The sequence below is a fragment of the Dendrobates tinctorius genome, unplaced genomic scaffold, assembly GCF_039654945.1.
Source record: "Dendrobates tinctorius isolate UK_male_01 unplaced genomic scaffold, ASM3965494v1 ptg000287l, whole genome shotgun sequence".
Classification (NCBI taxonomy): Eukaryota; Metazoa; Chordata; class Amphibia; order Anura; family Dendrobatidae; genus Dendrobates; species Dendrobates tinctorius.
In genome coordinates, this window is record NW_027361954.1 from 150,666 (window position 1) to 169,933 (window position 19,268).

At 48.6% G+C, this 19,268-nt stretch overlaps 1 long non-coding RNA gene across 1 annotated transcript in view; it reads left to right on the forward strand.

Annotated features, from left to right (window-relative positions):
* Positions 1–12,072, forward strand: part of LOC141072823 (uncharacterized) — a 58,397-nt gene extending 46,325 nt beyond the window's left edge. The window contains exon 2 of the long non-coding RNA XR_012226871.1: positions 11,395–12,072. This is a non-coding gene — a long non-coding RNA (uncharacterized lncRNA). The remainder of the gene's footprint in view (positions 1–11,394) is intronic.
* Positions 12,073–19,268: the final 7,196 nt, after the last annotated feature.

Below are 19,268 nucleotides of genomic sequence, written 5' to 3' on the forward strand. Positions count from 1 at the left end.
TTAAGGTACTTGCAGTACTGTGTTACACTGAAGTTCCACTTGCTTATTTCTCTTTAGAACTCCCTCGTATGGCAGACAGCTGTAGCCTTTCTCTTCTGGCTCACACATCGCTGTTGTGCCTCTGAGTCTTATGTGCGAATGGAGCATTTACAGCTTCCTATTCCTCCGATTTCTGTTGCAGGACCACCAGTGTCCGTACAGCCTTGGATACCGGGCTCCAAATCATGCACTACAGCTGGGAATGAGCCTGAACTCTCTGCTCAATCCCCCAGCTCTTCTCCTCACGTCCACACACGTTGCTCTCCTCACACGAACTCCTAATTTCCCCTTCCTGGCCCTCAGAGAGCAGCTCTTCCCCCAGTTTTGGGTTCAGAGCTCCCTCTGCTGGCCTGGAATGAGAACTGTGTTGTGTGTTGTGATTAACTGCAAGAGAGATCCTTTATGGCTTCCATGCATGACATCACACTCCCTAGGAGGAAGGTAATGCCACTGTGGCGACCATACTCCTGGGGGAGCCACACATGCGCGCCTTTTATAGCAAGCGGGACCTTCTGCACGCTTCCAGATCTCTGAGATGGACCAATGAGAACTGGAGCGGGACCTGAGCACATGACTCCCGCTCTCCAATAGGAGATCATCCCATGAGCATGCCCAGTAAGAGGACAGAAGGACAGCCTCAGGAGAGATTTGCTGCAAGGCAATCTCCTCTGCAATCTCTTCTGCAGTGGAAAAACAGGAGAGTGCAGAATGTGAGGATTTGGATCTCTGCTGAGTAAACACAGAAATCCGACTCCTAACACAAGCGATACCACGCTCCAACTGTTGGCCTTGACACAGGGTTCATTCCTGGTCAATAAGTATGCCATTTGGTTTCGGACACTGGCTTCCGAGCTGGAATGGTCAGACAATACCCCAATTTTTTGGAGGGGTTTGGCTGACCACGTTAAGAATGCTGTGGCCACTCGGGAGGTTCCCGGCACTCTGGAGGAGCTCATTACCATCTCCAACCATATTAATCTCCGCTTCTTCGAGCGAGGGTTGGAGCGCTCCCAGTCCAGACAGAGGTTTAGGTTGGCTCCAACTTTCTCCAAACCTCTGGAGTCTCCCGATCGAGCGTTCGAGTTGTCGGCTGTTAGGGAGGTGCCTCACACGGGCTCTAAGTTCTGCCCAGATCGAACCTCCATAGCCCACGCTCACTGCCGACAGTCTGGTCACCTTGCCAATAGGTGCCCACAGCATTCAGAGATGTCCGCGTCTAGTGGCAACAGCAAGAGGGTTACGAGACACCACACTGTTTTCCTCCAAGCTAACCTTTAAGGGGGTGTTGGAGTTCGGCTCCTCTCCTCTGGCGGTGGAGGTCTGCGTAGATTCTGGAGCACGCAGTCCCATTGGTTATGATACCTCAGCTGGTCACCATCAGGGTGGTGAACGTTTCGACATTACCCTCGCAAATTACCCATCAATTACTCCATTAAAACTCACTGCCTCTGTCCTGTCACGAGACAGTGTCGCTCCTTATTATCGCCGAGGGCATTAACCAGGTCCTCCTAGAAGTTCCCTGGTTGCGCTGCCACTCTCCCCATATAGAGTGGTCCTTGGGGAGAATACTGGGTTGGAGCAAGTCCTGTGAGGATAGGTGTGTGAAGGACCGCGTTCAGATAGCCTCCACCGATGTCCTCATGGATCTCTCCGCACTCCCAAGTCACTACCAGCAATGCTCGGACATGTTCTTGAAAAAGTCCGCTGAGACCCTTCCGCCCCATCGCCCCTACGACTGTCCTATAGACCTCTTGCCAGGCGCAGAACCCCTCGAGGTCGCGTATATCCTCTGTCCCTTCTGGAGATGGAGGCCATGTCCCAGTACATCAGTGAGAACCTGGCAAGGGGGTTTATTAGGAAGTCGGTGTCACCAGCGGGGGTGGGATTCTTCTTCGTACAGAAGAGTGGAGAGCTGCGCCCGTGCGTTGATTACAGAGGTCTCAATGCCATAACCGTCAAAAACAAATATCCTCTTCCCCTGATCTCTGAGTTGTTCGACAGGTTGCGTGGGGCCCGGGTTGTCACTAAGCTAGACCTACGAGGGGCTTACAACCTGATCCGCATACGCGAAGGGGATGAGCAGAAGACAGCCTTTAATACCAGGGATGGCCATTATGAGTATCTGGTCATGCCCTTCAGCCTCTGTAACGCCCCAGCTGTCTTCCAGGACTTCGTAAATGATGTCTTTTGCGATATGCTCTCCACCTCGGTGGTGCTCTATCTGGATGACATCCTCATCTTCTCTCCAGATTTGGCTTTTCACCAGAGAGACGTCTGAAAGGTCTTCGACCACTTGCGGGCGAATTCTCTCTTCGCCAAGTTGGAGAAGTGTCAGTTTGAGCAGGAGTCTTTACCTTTCCTGGGCTATATCATCTCGGCCCAGGGGTTGGCTATGGATCCTGCCAAATTGCAGGCGGTAATGGAATGGCAGGAACCCCATTCCCTTAAAGCGGTGCAGCGCTTTTTGAGGTTCGTTAATTACTACCGTCAGTTCATTCCCCACTTCTCCACACTGGTAGCTCCTTTGGTCACCCTCACCAAAAAGGGAGCCAATCCCAAGGTTTGGTCAGAACAGGTCTCCGCGGGCTTCTCGTCTTTTAAGACCCATTTTGCTGGCGCTCCTATCCTCCACCGTCCCGATGTGGATAAACCCTTTATCCTAGAGGTGGATGCCTCGTCTGTCAGTGCAGGAGCAGTCCTTTTCAAGGTCGGAAGCATCTCTGCTTCTTCTCAAAGACCTTCTCACCGGCGGAGAGAAACTACTCCATTGGGGACAGGGAGCTGCTGGCAATGAAGTTGGCCTTTTCCGAGTGGAGACATCTCCTGGTCTATTTACAAACAGCCCAGCGCTTGAACTCTCGACAAGCTAGGTGGTCGCTCTTCTTCTCCCGCTTCCATTTTACCTTGCACTATCTGTCCGGTGAGAAGAACGTCCTGGCTGATGCTCTCTCTCTCGCTCGGTAGTGTCAGTGGAGGAGGCTGAGCTTCGGCTAATCGTCCCCTCTGAGAGTCTGAGGACCGTGGCTCGGGTTGCCCTCGAGTCAGTGCCACCGGGCAAGACCTTTGTTCCTCCCCGCCTGCAGCCAGAGATTCTCGCGTGGGCAAACACGTCCAGGGTGGGTGGTCACTTTGGTGATAAGCGGACCACGGAACTTCTGGCAAGGACTTATTGGTGGCCGCATATGGCTCGGGACATGAGCGAATACATTCAGGCATGAGTCTTTTGTGCTCGGAACAGGTCCTCTAGGCAGAGGCTGGCTGGGTTATTGTTACCCTTTGCCGGTGGCAGACAGACCCTGGGAGATGGTTGGCATGGATTTTGTGGTCGGCCTCCCCAAATCCAGTGGCAGCACGGTCATCTGGGTGGTCACCGATCATTTTTCTAAAATGGTGCATCTGGTGCCACTCGTGCGGCTGCCTTCTGCCCGTGGTCTCACTGCGCTGTTCATAAAGCACGTATTTCGTTTGCACGGTATGCCGGACAAGATAGTTAGTGACCGAGGTCCCCAATTTGCGTCTCAGTTTTGGAGGGAGCTCTGCAGTCTACTCAGTATTGAGCTAAATTTGTCCTCCGCTTATCATCCCAAGATGAACGGGTTGGTTGAGAAAGCTAACCAAACTCTGGTCACATACCTGCGACATTTTGTCTCGGCCAGGCAGGATGACTGGGCATCCTTACTACGGTGGGAAGAATTTGCCCTGAATAATGCAGTGGCTGATTCCACTGGTCAGACTCCGTTCCTCAATCAACTCCGCCATGCTGGAGGACTGGCCGCAAAAAATTCACAGAAAGGTGGACCCATGATACAGGAAGAATCTGATTCGTATATACAAGTGTATGGCCAGGTAGAAACAGGACAGGGCACAGCAACCAGAGCAGGACAGCTGCCGTGTCAATATGTAATAAATGCAGTGGGACATTGATATGACCCTATCAATATTCCTAGGTCCCAACAATTGCTTACTGAGGCTGTCCAGAACGCAATCCTGTATGCCTCCTCTCTCCCCCCGATATGATGCCTCAATGTACAGTGGCTATACCATTAATCTCTGCCGGTATTTTTCAATATCCCAGGAAGGATGCTGCCATGGTCATAGTATCAGCAATAGAACGGTGCATACAGGGAAACCCCATAAAATTGGAGGAGGTCCGATTTGTCCTCTACAGCCGCCTAACGGCCCATCAGGCAATACAATCTCTAACTGTAACAGAGCCTCCTGCCCCGCTCCCACAGAAGATGCCTCTTGTGCCCGTACTGCCGCTACCTCCTCCCTCCCTCCTGTCAGTAATATATGTATTTAAAGAAGAAAATGTGGAAACGACTCCTGACGGGTCAAAGTATACTCCCTTCACCCCATCACAAATAGACACTCTTTGCAATCAATTACCCGTTCCAGAGACTTCCCCCATGGCTTTCTACAGGCAAATGGCATCAAATCGAGAGATTTATTCTACTCCCCGAAGAGATCTATTGCACATACTTTGAGTAAAAGCTGGGGAGGGGTATTTTCCAATTATTGAGGGTGGCATAATGTATAATGTGGGTCTGGATGGGGGAACCTATGAGAATGGTGTTGATTTCTGCAATGCTTTAAAGGTCTGGGCACAAGATAGATTGGCGGACCAAGCTACCTCTCTCACAGATGTCACACAGGACAAGGGGGAGACTGCCGAGAAGTTCTATGGGTGTCTTATGGTAGTATTTAGAGATCTGGGATTCTCCCTGTATAATAAAGCCCATACACATCTTTTTGTGGCAGCTTTGATGTCCGGCCTTAAACCCAAATTGCAAGAGGCGATAATGTCAGTTAGACCTGATGTTGAGAATTCCACTCCGGATGATGCTTTGAAAGTAGTAAAAAGTTTTCAGAAGAATTTAACCCATTCTGCAGCGGCAGGGAAACAAAAATAAGCCTGCAGCTGCAGCAGCTCCAGTTCCTCCAATAACAGCAGCCCCCACCATTGTGCCCAGCGCGGCTGCGAGTACACAGCTGGTTCCTTATCACTGGAGCACACAGCAAACTCTGGCCCCCCCTCAGACTTCAGCTCCCTACTCCAATATCTCTGCTAATCCTATGAATAGGAACCTTCCTCCCCAGATCCGCTGTGCCAATTCTCATCTACAATGCTGGCGCTGCAGCCGACTCGGTCACTTTCAGAGGGACTGTCACACTCCCGCTGATAGATGCTACCCTCAAGTTCTCTCTTCCAATCGTAATCTAAATACTGGGAACCCTAGAGGATACCCCGGTTACGGACAGCCCCAAAATCCTGATAATTGTCCATACTGAAGGGTTGGCCAACCAGGGTCTTCCATCACAATGTCCTCCACCAAACCTGGGGCATGCGCATCCGTCACGCTCCCTGTAGGGGACACCCTTGTTAAGTTCATGGTAGACACTAGGGCGGCCAATTCTATAATCAAATCATCAGATGTACCTACGGATATCCCTATTCAATTCTCAGATCAAGAGCTTGTTTTAATTGGAGTAGATGGCAGACCCAATAAACATACTCTTACAAAATCCATCCCTGTGGGACCCTTCCCCAAGGTTACTGCTCAGTTCGTGATCTCTCTCACATGTCCAGTAAATTTACTGGGGGTAGATTTATTATCACAGTTCCGCTCCAGAATACAATTCCAAGATGATGGTCAGATGGTTCTTAGGTTACATAACCCCTATGCAGATGAAGACAGTGAGGAAATCTGTATTTTGCATGCCCTTCCCACAGTTATGATGGCCCTGATAGGCCCAGATCCACCCCCAATATTGCCTGAGGATCAACGACTCACCCCATACCTCTCAGAGATACCATCTAAACTTTGGTCAAAAGGTCCAAATGAAATAGGGAAAATGCCCGTAGAACCAGTAAAAGTGTTTCTCAAACCTGGTGCCCCTTTTCCCAAAGTCCATCAATATCCTTTGAAACATGATCAGGAGCGAGGCCTTCAGGAACAAATACAAACATTACTTGATAACGGTGCTCTGGTACCCGGTTTTTCTCCATGTAATACGCCCTTGTTTCCCGTTAAGAAAAAGACCCCACCTGGCCAGCCCCCTGTGTACCGGCTGGTGCAAGATGTACGGGCAGTTAATGCAGCTACTATTCTGGAAACTCCAGTGGTGCCTAATCCACATACTCTTTTGTCCCAAATACCCCAGGATGCTGCTTGGTTTACAGTCATTGACCTTGCCAATGCCTTCTTTAGCATTCCGTTAAACCCAGATTGCTAGTTTCTGTTTGCATTCAGTTTTCAGGGATGACAGTTAACATGGACAGTTATGCCACAATGGGCCCAAAACAGTCCCAACCAGTTTGCATAAAACATGAGCGAGTGTCTCTTGCCCTGGCAGTTAGGTCACCCTCAAGTTACGCTGCTTCAGTATGTGGATGATCTTTTGTTGTGTGCACGGACGGAGCAGGAAGCCATTGCTGCCACTGTTAGCCTCCTCAAGCATCTGGCAGCACTGAACTGTCGGGTTTCAGCCTCGAAACTTCAGTTCTGCCTTGGTCAAGTGATATTCTTGGGTCACTGTCTCCTTCAGGGTGTCAGACACCGCACAGAAGAAAGAAAAATAGCTGTCAGCTTCCTTCCTTTCCCAAAAGATGAAACTGAACTCCAGCGCTTTCTTGGACTGTGCACTTATTGTCGTCAGTGGATACGGATGCATCCCACATAATGCACCCCCTTTACAATGCCTTGAAAGACGGCATAATGAACTACAAGGAAAGATCACCGGTTTGCATGGAAAGCCTTCATCATGCCTTCTCTGAGTTGAAGCGGCTTATTGCTTCCGCCCCTGCCTTGGGTATCCCGGACTATACTCGACCGTTCCATTTGTATGTGTCTGAGAATGAAGGACACACAGCAGGGGTACTTACACAATCACATGGCAGCAGGCAACGACCAGTGGGTTATTATTCGGCCCACCTCGACCCAGTGGCCAGAGCATCACCAAGATATGCTGACGAGTTTGATCGATTCCACACGGGATACGCTGTTACCACAGAGGACACTGTAGTGCACGCAGCTGCACTCCCGCCTTCACAGTCAGCACAAGAAGCAGAAATCCAGGCTCTGTCTACTGCATGTACTTTGGCCAAGAACAGACGGGCTAATATACACTCACTGGCCACTTTATTAGGTACACCATGCTAGTAACGGGTTGGACCCCCTTTTGCCTTCAGAACTGCCTCAATTCTTCGTGGCAGAGATTCAACAAGGTGCTGGAAGCATTCCTCAGAGATTTTGGACCATATTGACATGATGGCATCACACAGTTGGCGCAGATTTGTCGGCTGCACATCCCTGATGCGAATCTCCCGTTCCACCACATCCCAAAGATGCTCTATTGGATTGAGATCTGGTGACTGAGGAGGCCATTTGAGTACAGTGAACTCATTGTCATGTTCAAGAAACCAATCTGAGATGATTCGAGCTTTATGACATGGCGCATTATCCTGCTGAAAGTAGCCATCAGATGTTGGGTACATTGTGGTCATAAAGGGATGGACATGGTCAGCAACAATACTCAGGTAGGCTGTGGCGTTGCAACGATGCTCAATTGGTACCAAGGGGCCCAAAGAGTGCCAAGAAAAAATTCCCCACACCATGACACCACCACCACCAGCCTGAACCGTTGATACAAGGCAGGATGGATCCATGCTTTCATGTTGTTTACGCCAAATTCTGACCCTACCATCCGAATGTCGCAGCAGAAATCGAGACTCATCAGACCAGGCAACGTTTTTCCAATCTTCTACTGTCCAATTTCGATGAGCTTGTGCAAATTGTAGCCTCAGTTTCCTGTTCTTAGCTGAGAGGAGTGGTACCCAGTGTGGTCTTCTGCTGCTGTAGCCCATCTGCCTCAAAGTTCGACGCACTGTGCGTTCAGAGATGCTCTTCTGCCTACCTTGGTTGTAACGGGTGGCAATTTGAGTCACTGTTGCCTTTCTATCAGCTCGAACCAGTCTGCCCATTCTCCTCTGACCTCTGGCATCAACAAGGCATTTCCGGCCACAGAACTGCTGCTCACTGGATTTTTTTTCTTTTTCGGACCATTCTCTGTAAACCCTAGAGATGGTTGTGCGTGAAAATCCCAGTAGATCAGCAGTTTCTGAAATACTCAGACCAGCCCTTCTGGCACCAACAATCATGCCACGTTCAAAGGCACTCAAATCACCTTTCTTCCCCATACTGATGCTCGGTTTGAACTGCAGGAGATTGTCTTGACCATGTCTACATGCCTAAATGCACTGAGTTGCCGCCATGTGATTGGCTGATTAGAAATTAAGTCTTAACACACAGTTGGACAGGTGTACCTAATAAAGTGGCCAGTGAGTGTATATACGGACTCACAGTATGCATTTGGTATTGCTCGCGATTTTGGGGCTTTATAGGCCAATCGAGGGTTTATTACTACTGCCGGAACCCCAGTTAAAAATGCTGCTGAAGCTGTTAAAAACCTCATGGACTCGATTAAATTACCTACTCAGGTGGCTATTATCAAAGTTAAGGCACACGGTCCTAGGAACAGTCCACAGACTGTTGGCAACGCATTTGCAGATATGCAAGCAAAAGCCGACGCTCTTTTACCCGTTGAACCAACCATACCAACTATGGTGACCACACGCTCTCAGCGTAAACAGTTACAAGAAGCATTGACACTACGAGAACCTGATGATCTACAACAGACTGAAGTTTTCTGTCGGACCCTGCGAGACCGCTTAATGACGATGCAGAGAATGTCTCCAAAGGAAAAGGTGAAGCAATGGAAGACTGATGGGGCACGAATAGATAATGGTCTCTGGAAAAAGGACCAACTTGTGTGTCTCCCTAAGCGGATGTACCCTGCTATTGCCACATGGGCACATGGACCTACACATCGAGGAAAGAATCAGGCCCTCACACTGGTGCGAAAATTCTACTGGGCCCTGGGAATTTCCACAGTTTTGACAGCGCTCAACCGTGCCTGTAATATCTGTCAAACTTGTAATCCCGGTCAACTTCAACGTGTACCCCCGAAGCATCTTGCTAAGCCCGACTATCCTTTCCAAAGGCTCCAGGTGGACCATATCACGTTACCTAAGTCTGGAAGGTATGAATACTGTTTGGTTGTTGTTGACATGTTCTCCAGTTGGCCGTAAGCATTCCCTGTTACCAACATGACTGCAAAAACCACAGCAAAGAAACCGGTGATGGAAGTCATATGCAGATATGGGGTTCCAGAAGTTGTTGAAAGTGACCAAGGCCCAGCCTTTTCTTCTCATGTGTACCAAGAAGTTCTGACAATGCTTGGATCCACTGTAGCCCTCCATACTCCGTACCACCCACAATCCAGTGGGAAAGTTGAGAGGTTGAATGGCACACTGAAGGGACAATTGACCAAAATGATACAGGAGACTACGGCTCCATGGCCAGAGCTCCTACCCATTGTACTATACCATATTCGTACTACCCCTATTGCAAAACATGGCCTGTCCCCATATGAGATATTGTTTGGTACTAGGCCCCCAGTTGCAAATTTCCAACCTCAGCAGTTATCAGAAGAGACTGACCGTGCTGTTCAATATGTTATTCAGCTTAGTAAAAATCTTGCTAACACCCATGCTCTAGTTTCTTCTTCTCTTCCAGATTCAGCAGAAACCGACACCTGTCATAACCTGCAGCCTGGTGATTTGTTAGTCGTGAAAAGACATGTCAGGAAGCATGGACTAGAACCCTTGTATGACGGTCCATATCAAGTCCTCCTCATCACCCCTACATCAGTGAAACTAGAAGGAAGACCGACTTGGATTCACGCATCGCACTGCAAGCTGGTTAAACAAGCCAATAGCAAATAAGGGGGCATAATGTTCTGGTCTTTCGCATTTTCGATATTATTGGTAACCGCATGGGACAGCCTAAATTCCCCAATGTCCTTGAATAAGTTTATACAACATCATGAAAAATTACTGAGAGATTTGTTGGGCAATTCCCAGTCTCTGGCAGACTGTTGGATCTGCATGTATTCACCAATGTCAGCCACGAGCATCCCCTTTTTGGCTATCCCTGTTCCACCTGAGGAGTTATTTGCTTGGACTAACTGTTCTGACACACTCGCTAATAATGCCACAGATAATGCTAAATTATGGAATTTAACTGTTGGTATACCTATTGTGGGATGGGTAGGATACCCCTGGTGACAAGGTAACCTTTCAGGAAGCAATACCCAACTTCAATATTTGGCCTACAAAGGAGGGGCTTGGGTCCCTAAGAATAAGACTAGTCTAACAAATCTAGGGCAAATTCCAACATATGGTTTACAAGTCAGCTTCAATGTAACTTCACACTCTACTGATGCCTTCAAACCAATGTTGCTAGAAAGAAGGTTGCATAATACGTCATGGAAATTTTCTAATTTGTTTCCCCAGGGTTCTAACGAAACCTGTGCCAGTATTCCTGGCAATATATCTTGTAATGAGTCCTCTGAATATATACTAGGAACCTCCACTTGTGGAAATCCCGATGTAGGCTATTGTAGTCCTTTAGGACAATCTCCAGCTTGGTGTATGCTTCAGAATGTATCTGCATTCATAGACTTAGTTCATAGATTGGTGCTGCAACATTAAGCCCTATGGGATTTACCTGATGATATGTTCTAGGTATGTGGAGACAATGCTTATTAATGGTTGCCAGTAGGGGTATGAGGTACTTGTTCTCTGGGTCGCTTGACCCTGGCCACCTTTGTTATTCCAAACAAACAGTTGGATACACAGGCTATACCCAAACATACATTATACAAAAGAGCTGCAGACAATTCACTCTGCCCTTCAGGGAGACCACATATAGTGCAGATGAGTGTGGCCAATAAAATTGTCAGTTCCATTTTCATTTACCCTATGATTACACAAATGCGAGATAAATTGGTTAGGGCCACAGACTATCTAGATGATCAAATTTGGAATATACTGGACATACTTAATACTACTGTTGCTGTCCAAAATCAAATTATTATAGTCACTAATCAACTTACTATAGTGCTGGACTACTTAACAGCAGCACAAGGTGGTATGTGTCAGGTCATTGGACCCGCTTGCTGTCATTATATAGATCCTAACAGTACTATGAAGTTAAAGATAAAGTTAGAAGACATTCGAAGACGCAGAGATCATTACAATAAAGACAATGATCGTACTAAGGACAGTTGGTGGTCAGACACCTTCTCCTTTCTCAATCCAGCCAATTGGTTTAAGGGAATTGGGGGCTGGATAGCTGGGATCTTACAAAGCTTGTTACACATTGCTGCCTGTATCCTTTTTGTATATGTGATACTAAAACTTGTTTTTTGGTGTACTTTTGTATGTATTAGGAAATTCTGCACCAAGACAGCTAATGACGTTACCAAAGGTGTCGTTGGTCCCTGCTCTTCTCTGCACCGATCACAAAAGGCTACTTGATGAAGATGTTGAAGCCAAGCACATGGCTACCTACAAAAGATCTCCACCACCGTCATCAAAAATTGTTATTCGTGAATTGCAGCATACAGGGGGCATGGGTGCGCCGCGACAGCCATGACTGGTAACACGGCATCAGTCATGTGAAGACCAGTACCCCTCAAGCTGTTAGCTTGGGATAGCACCTCTGATGCTGCATATGTGTTAAAAAAAATGTATCTAGGGGGAATGTGAAGGGTTAAAACTAAAGTCAAAGCTGAAGTTTCGTTTTATCCATTCTCTGAAGGTTTCATATCTCCATTTTTTTTGCTGTAAGATAATTTTTTGTAATTGGCATGGGCTGTCATAAACCTGACTGTTCCTATCAGGTGCAAGATAAGGGAACCGGGGGTGTACTACTCTGAAGAATATGCCACTATACTACTTTCAATGACGGACATATATGTAGTTTACGGTTTTTTTGCAATATTATTGGCTTATAAAGTGAAATGATGTTATTGGTATTTGAGAACTTTGCATAATTAAGCAAAATATTATAAAAGAAGTGACTACAATAAACAGGTTACCGATCTCTTTGGATCATCCCATACAGAGACACGTCTCCGTTTGGTCTATTGAGTTGCTAGCAACACTCTGTGGAATAATTTGGACATCACTGGCTCAACTATGAAGGGTTAATTTAACTCTCTCCCTATCAACCTGTGATCCAGTGTCCACGAGGGTGGTGAAGGGGATACCATCCACTACCACGCTCCCAGAAGAGTCAAATCGGTCTGTTCTCCTGCCGGTGCAAGTCAGTTGCCACTGATGTTGCGGCATCCTCTTTGGCAATCGCCATGGGAGATCAACCGGGCTTGATGCTAGCTGGATCCTCTCTGTGGGGGGACAAGTCTGGAGAGTCTGAACAGTTTTACATAGAACAGACATATTTTTAGTCAGTTCCTGTACTTGCAGTCGTAAATCTACAATAGAATCTTCAGCTGGAGTCTGCACATGCCTTACTGCAGGCACCTTGGGTGAGGATACTGCCCCCTGGAGGTACGTAACTGCTGGATCTTTAACTGGCTCAGTGCAGACATAGGTAGAAAGTCTTAAGATATATATGGATCTGTCTTTAAACTGAACAAAGGGTTCTGTAATGACATCAAGCGCAGTTGTGCCTTACTGGAATCAGACAAAAGACCTTCAATGAACTGTTCTTTCAGCATTTTGTTCTCATCTCTTACACTGTCTGGATCACTTTGTTTAATGGCCTGCAGCGACTCCTGCAGGTTTAAGGCATAGTCTCCAACAGTGTCCTGTGGTTTCTGTCTGCAGCTGAAAAATCGCATCTTTATTTCTGAAGCAGTATGGGTGTCAAAAGTATCCTTTAATTTAGCAAAATTGTCTTTTACAGTCTTTTTATCAGTAGCTGGCCAAGATTTAACTTCTCTCTGAGCAACGCCACTGAGCTGACTTGTAAGTATACTGACTTTCTGCTCCCCTGACATAGGATAAATTTCACACATGCTGCGCAGCTTCCCCTTGAAGTCACTTAAGGTGTGCAATTCTCCATTGTACTGTGGCAGCCATGTCGCACCCAATAAAAAAGGCATGGTGAGAGGCAATATGGGAGCTGCAGCTGCTGCACCCTGGGTGTCACTGGGATTAGACATCTTCCCCCCTAGTTAACCCTTGCAGGGGTGCGACTCACCGCTTCGGTTGATGCAGGTCGTTGCTCCTGTAGTACTTTAGGCACGCACGGTATCCTGTTCGAATCCTGTTCGTGACGCCAAAATGACGTGCCCCAGGAGCCGTGGGATGCTCGGTGCCGGGTCGGTCATCTTAAAGGGATATGTCACAGTGGCAGTGACCCGGTCTGTGGCCCCAGGTGGTCATGTAAAAGAGGTAGAATTGAATGGGAATAAAATTTATGTAGTGATTTGTTACAACAGTTGGAGTGTTCGACTATAGTATACTACTGGGGGAGTAGACGGTGATGGCAGTGCAGATATTTAACCCTCTCCAACCAGGGCAGACCCCCAGAGATTGTGATGGAAGTAAAGGGCTCAGAGTAATAAGGCAGGATACAAGAAAAGTCTATCATTTACTGAAGTTCAGGTGCAGTTCAGAGGAGATATCACAACTCTCACCAGGTTACAGTCTGCTCTGGAGAATGTGAGTTATCCTTCCTCTGCTGTGACTCGGTGTAAGCTTCCTGCTGTTTTATTCCCCTGAGAAAACAGCAGGAGCGGAGCTGCAAAGATCCTTCCTGCCCGGCGCTAGAGCTTCCTGTGTCTCTCTGACACAGATAGCAGCACGGCTGAATGACGTCATCATTGTGCGGCGCGGCTGCTGTGCTAGAGACACAGGAAGCAGCCGGAGGGAGAAGACGGTGATGCTGCAGACCGGACATGTGAGGTACTGTGCTGCCTGTCACTGCTGCTGTGTGTGTGTGCGAGTGACTGTGTATGTGTGTGTGTATGTATGTAGTGTGATGATGGGAGTGATGGGGAGTGATGGAGAAGGTAATGATGTAATATGTAGTATGTGTGTGAAGTGGATGTGTGTATGTATGTGTCGTGTGTATGTGTGTGTGTGGATCGATGTGTATGTGTAGGCGGAGAAGGCCATGATGGGGTGATGGGGAGAAGGCCATGATGGAGGTGATGGGGAAAAGGCCATGATGGAGGTGATGGGGAAAAGGCCATGATGGAGGTGATGGGGAAAAGGCCATGATGGAGGTGATGGGGAAAAGGCAATGATGGAGGTGATGGGGAAAAGGCAATGATGGAGGTGATGGGGAAAAGGCAATGATGGAGGTGATGGGGAAAAGGCCATGATGGAGGTGATGGGGAAAAGGCCGTGATGGGGAAAAGGCCATGATGGAGGTGATGGGGAAAAGGTCATGATGGAGGTGATGGGGAAAAGGCCATGATGGAGGTGATGAGGAAAAGGCCATGATGGAGGTGATGGGGAGAAGGACGTGATGGGGAGAAGGCCATGATGGGGAGAAGGCCTTGATGGAGGTGATGGGGAAAAGGCCATAATGGAGGTGATGGGAAGAAGGCCATGATGGAGGTGATGGGGAGAAGGCCATGATGGAGGTGATGAGGATAAGGCCATGATGGAGATGATGGGGAGAAGGCCATGATGGAGGTGAGGGTGGGAGGAGGCCATGATGGAGGTGATGGGGAAAAGGCCATGATGGAGGTGATGGGGAGAAGGCCATGATGGAGGTGATGGAGAGGGCAATGATGGGGATGGTGGGGAAAGAGAAAATGATGGAAGTGGTGGAAAGGGCAATGATGGGGTGGGGGAGAAGGCAATGATGGTGGTAGTGGAAAAGACAATGATGGGAGTGATGAGGAAGGAGGCAATGATGGAGGTGGTGGAGGAGAAGGCAATGATGGAGGTGGTGGAAAAAGGAAATGATGGGGTGGCAGGGGAGAAAGCAATGATAGTGGTGGGGGAGAAGGCAATGATGGAGGTGGGAAAGAGGGCAATGATGGGGTGGGGGAGAGGACAATAATGGGATGTGGGGAGAGGAGGACAATGAGGGGTGTAGGGGATTGGGATGGGAGGAAGGGGGACCTATAATGGCCTTAGGAACAGGGGGAGGTGGAGTACGACATTATTATCGCTTATTATGTCTAACACAGTCCCTTAGCATATAGTAAATGTACTTATGTATAACACAGTCCCTTAGCATATAGTGCACTCACTAATTCTGTATAACACCATCCTTAGTTACATAGTTTCCTCTTTTATTATGTATAACACCGTCCCTTATTACGTACCATCCTATCTAGTTATATATGGTGCCGTCCCTTATTATATAGCTTCCTCTGCTGTTATGTACAGTGCTGTCTCTTACATAGTGTATTCTTGTTAATTTTGTAATTAACATTGCCCTCTTTTATTACATAGTCCCCACTCATTTAGATATAAAGTGACTGTTGATGGAGGAGCCGGTGACCAGACGACTAGTCCACCATCTCCTCCATTAGAAAGGAAGCTTTCCTAGCCATCATTGCATTATACAGCTAACAAGACGGTATGTAATAAAAAACAGGGATCTATATAATACAATATGCAGGGAACGGTGCTGTACATAACAAGAGAGGGCACTGCATAATAAGGGACAGCAATATACATAATAAAGGAGACTATGTAATATATACATGTATGTGTGTGGAGCAATATATATATATATATATATATATATATATATATATATATATTGTGTATATATATATATATATATATCTTTGTCGCCATAAAAGGAAGAGGGCCCAGACACATTTCTTGCACAGGGGCCCCAAGCTGTCAGTGTCCGCCCCTGGATTGAACCCCAGGTGGAAGATTCCCTATAATGAGGCAGATGGAGGCACTGTGGGTGCTATAGAAGGACCTGTGATCCAGTGGTGTCCATCTTTTTAGGATTGCATAAACGTGCTCTCAGCCACAGTTTTGTGCACTTCTGAAAAGAATACCACTGAACAGAGGCCAGACGGAGTCCAGAGTAACTCTGCTGCCTCATTATAGTGAATAGATCAATCGCAGGCCAGGATTGATAATCTGCCCAACCGGGCATTTTCCCTCTGGGCCACGATGTTTCCATTCATAGTGGGTGCGGGCCGGTAATGCCCTCTGATCTTGCCGACCGACTGGCCGCTAATCTGGCCACCAACCCGTTTTTCCGGCCACTGGCCCTTTAAATCTGCTGGCACGGTGGTTCTAGAAGGGTTGCCACAAGAATGGAGTTGATTTTTTGAGGTAATTATGCCACCGGAAGAGGCGGGGCCTAGAGCTGTTTAGACCAGAGTTGATTTTTGTGATCCTCATTTTAGCCACTCTAATCAATATGGCTCTAGTCCCCGCCCCTTCTGGTGACATCATTACCTCAAAAAATCGTTCTAGTCGCTACTGTGCCGGAAGAGGAGCTGCTGCTGCCAGAGAGATATCTGTGCTTGCAGCTCTGTGCCTGTCTGCTGGTGATCTGTGCCCCTCAGCTATGTGCCGCCCAGTGATCTATGTGTCCCCCCTGTGATCTCTGTGGCTCCAGCTATGTGCCCACCCTGCGATTTCTGTAGCCCCAGCTATGTGCCCCCCAGATTTGTGCCCCATGTGATATCTGTGTTCCCTTCCAACTATATGCCCCCATGTGATCTGTGCCTCCCAGCAATGTGCCCCCCATGATCTCTGTGGTCCCAGCTATGTGCCCCCCTGTGATCTGTGCACATAGCTATATGGACCCCTGTGATCCCTGTGCCCCCCAGCTATGTGTCCCCTGTGATCTCTGCTCCCCCTGTGATTTCTGTGCCCTTCAGTTATGTGTCCTCCTGTGATCTCTGTGGCCCCAGTTATATGCCCCCTTGTGATCATTGTGGCCCTAGCCATGTGCCCCCATGATCTCTGTGGCCCAAGCTATGTGCCTCCCTGTGATCTCTGTGACCCCAGCTATGTGCCTTCTCTATGATCTCTGTGGCTCTAGCTATGTACCCCCTGTGATCTCTGTACCCCCCTGTGATTTGTGTGCCCTCCATCTATATGCCCCCCGGTAATCTCTGTGGCCCCAGCTATGTGTTCCTCGTGATCTCTGTTCCCCCACTGATTTCTGTGCCCTTCAGCTATGTGCCCTCCCGTGATCTCTGTCGCCCCAGCTATGTGCCTCCCTGTGATCTCTGTGGCCCCAACTATGTGGCTTCTCTGTGATCTCTGTGGCTCTAGCTAAGTGCCCCCCTGTGATCTCTGTACCCCCTGTGATTTGTGTGCCCTCCATCTATATGCCCCCTGTGATCTCTTGCCCCAGCTATGTGCCCCCCAGCTATGTGCCCCAATATGATCTCTGTGCACCCATGTGATCTCTGTCCCCCCAACTATATGCCCCCTGTGATCTCTGTGCCTCCCAGCTATGTGCCCCTGTGATCTCTGTGCTCTCGGCTATGTGCCCCCCCTGTGATCTCTGTGGCCCTAGTTATGTGCCCCCTGTGATCTGTTCCCCATGTGATCTCTCTGCTCCCCCAGCTATATGCCCGCTGTGATCTCTGTGGCACCAGCTATGCACCCCTCTGTGATCTCTGGCCCCAGCTATGTGCCCCCCAGCTATGTGCCCCAATATGATCTCTGTGCACCCATGTGATCTCTGTCCCCCAACTATATGCCCCCCTGTGATCTCTGTGCTCCCAGCTATGAGCCCCTGTGATCTCTGTGGCCCTAGCTATATGCCACCCTGTAATCTCTGTTGCCCCAGCTATGTGCCCCCTTGATCTCTGTGGCACCAGCTATGTGCCCCCCTGTGATTTCTGTCCCCCATAGCTATATGACCTCCTGTGATCTCTGTGCCTCCCAGCTATGTGCACCTGTGATCTCTGTGCTCCCAGCTATGTGCCCCACTCTGATGTCTGTGGCCCTAGCTATGTGCCCCCTGTGATCTCTGTTGCCCCAGCTATGTGCCCCCCTGTGATTTCTGTGTCCCATAGCTAAATGTCCTCCTGTGATCCCTGTGCCCCCAGCTATGTGCCCCCTTGTGATCTGTTCCCCATGTGATCTCTCTGCTCCCCCAGCTATATGCCCCCTGTGATCTGTGCCCCCCAGCTATGTACACCCCTGTGATCTTAGTGGCTCCCAGCTTTGTGACCCCTCTGATCGCTGTGCCCCCCTGCTATGTACCCCCTGTGATATTTGTGCTACCATGTGATCTCGGTGCCCCCTGTGATCTTTGTCCCCCCCAGCTATGTGCCCCCCAGCTATGTGCCCTCCTGTGATCTTTGTACCCCCCTGTGATTTCTGTGCCCCCTGTGATCTTCGTGCCCCCCAGGTGATCTCTGTCCCGCCGGTGATCTATGATCCCTACCCGGTAATTTATGTGCCTGCCTGGCAATACCTGTACCCCCCAGTGCTGTATATCCCCCCTCCCCCAGTGCTGTAAATCCTCCCCAGGGCTGTATGTGCCCCCAACTGATATGTATATTCACCAGTGCTGCATTTACCCCAGAAGTGCTGTATATCCCCCCAGTGCTGTATATCCCCCCATCTGTGATGTATGTAGCCCCCACCAGTGATGTATATTCTCCCCAGGGACATATATACCCCCAGGGCTGACGATGCTTCCTAGTGATGTATATAGCCCCTCAGTGATGTCTATTCCTCCCAGCCTCCCCAGTGATGAATATGTCCCAGCCTCTCCTGTGACATCTATGCCCCCAGTCCCTCCTGTAATTTATATGACCCCAGAGGTTCCTGTGATGCAGCAGTCTCAATGTTATGTATGTACAGCAGTCCCAGCGTCTCCTATGTGACGTATATACAGCAGTCCCATCGTCTCCTATGTGATGCATGTACAGCTGTCTCAGCGTCTCCTATGTGATATATACAGCAGTCCCAGCATTTCCTATGTGATGTATAGACAGCTGTCACAGTGTTTCCTATGTGATGTATATACAGCTGTCTCAGTGTTACCTATGTGATGTATATACAGTAGTCTCGGCGTCTCCCATGATTTACAAAACTTATTATGACAAAAAGTTGACTGCGCTCCTGGCCGTCACAAACCTGGAAAAGCAGCTGTGAGAAGCAACATGATCAATACCACCTAACATTACAAATGCACCAAAGAGAAGCAGCTCCAGCCGTCACATTAAGGGTGAGTTACCGCAATTGATTGTTTGACTAAATATACCGGGGTAATTTTCAAGGTGGTCATTTTTGTGTGGCCCCTGAATGATGGTACAAATTTCCCCCACCAAGAAACGGGTTACCCACCCCTGCTCTAGTGCATTCTATACTGAGACAGCTAGAATGTATG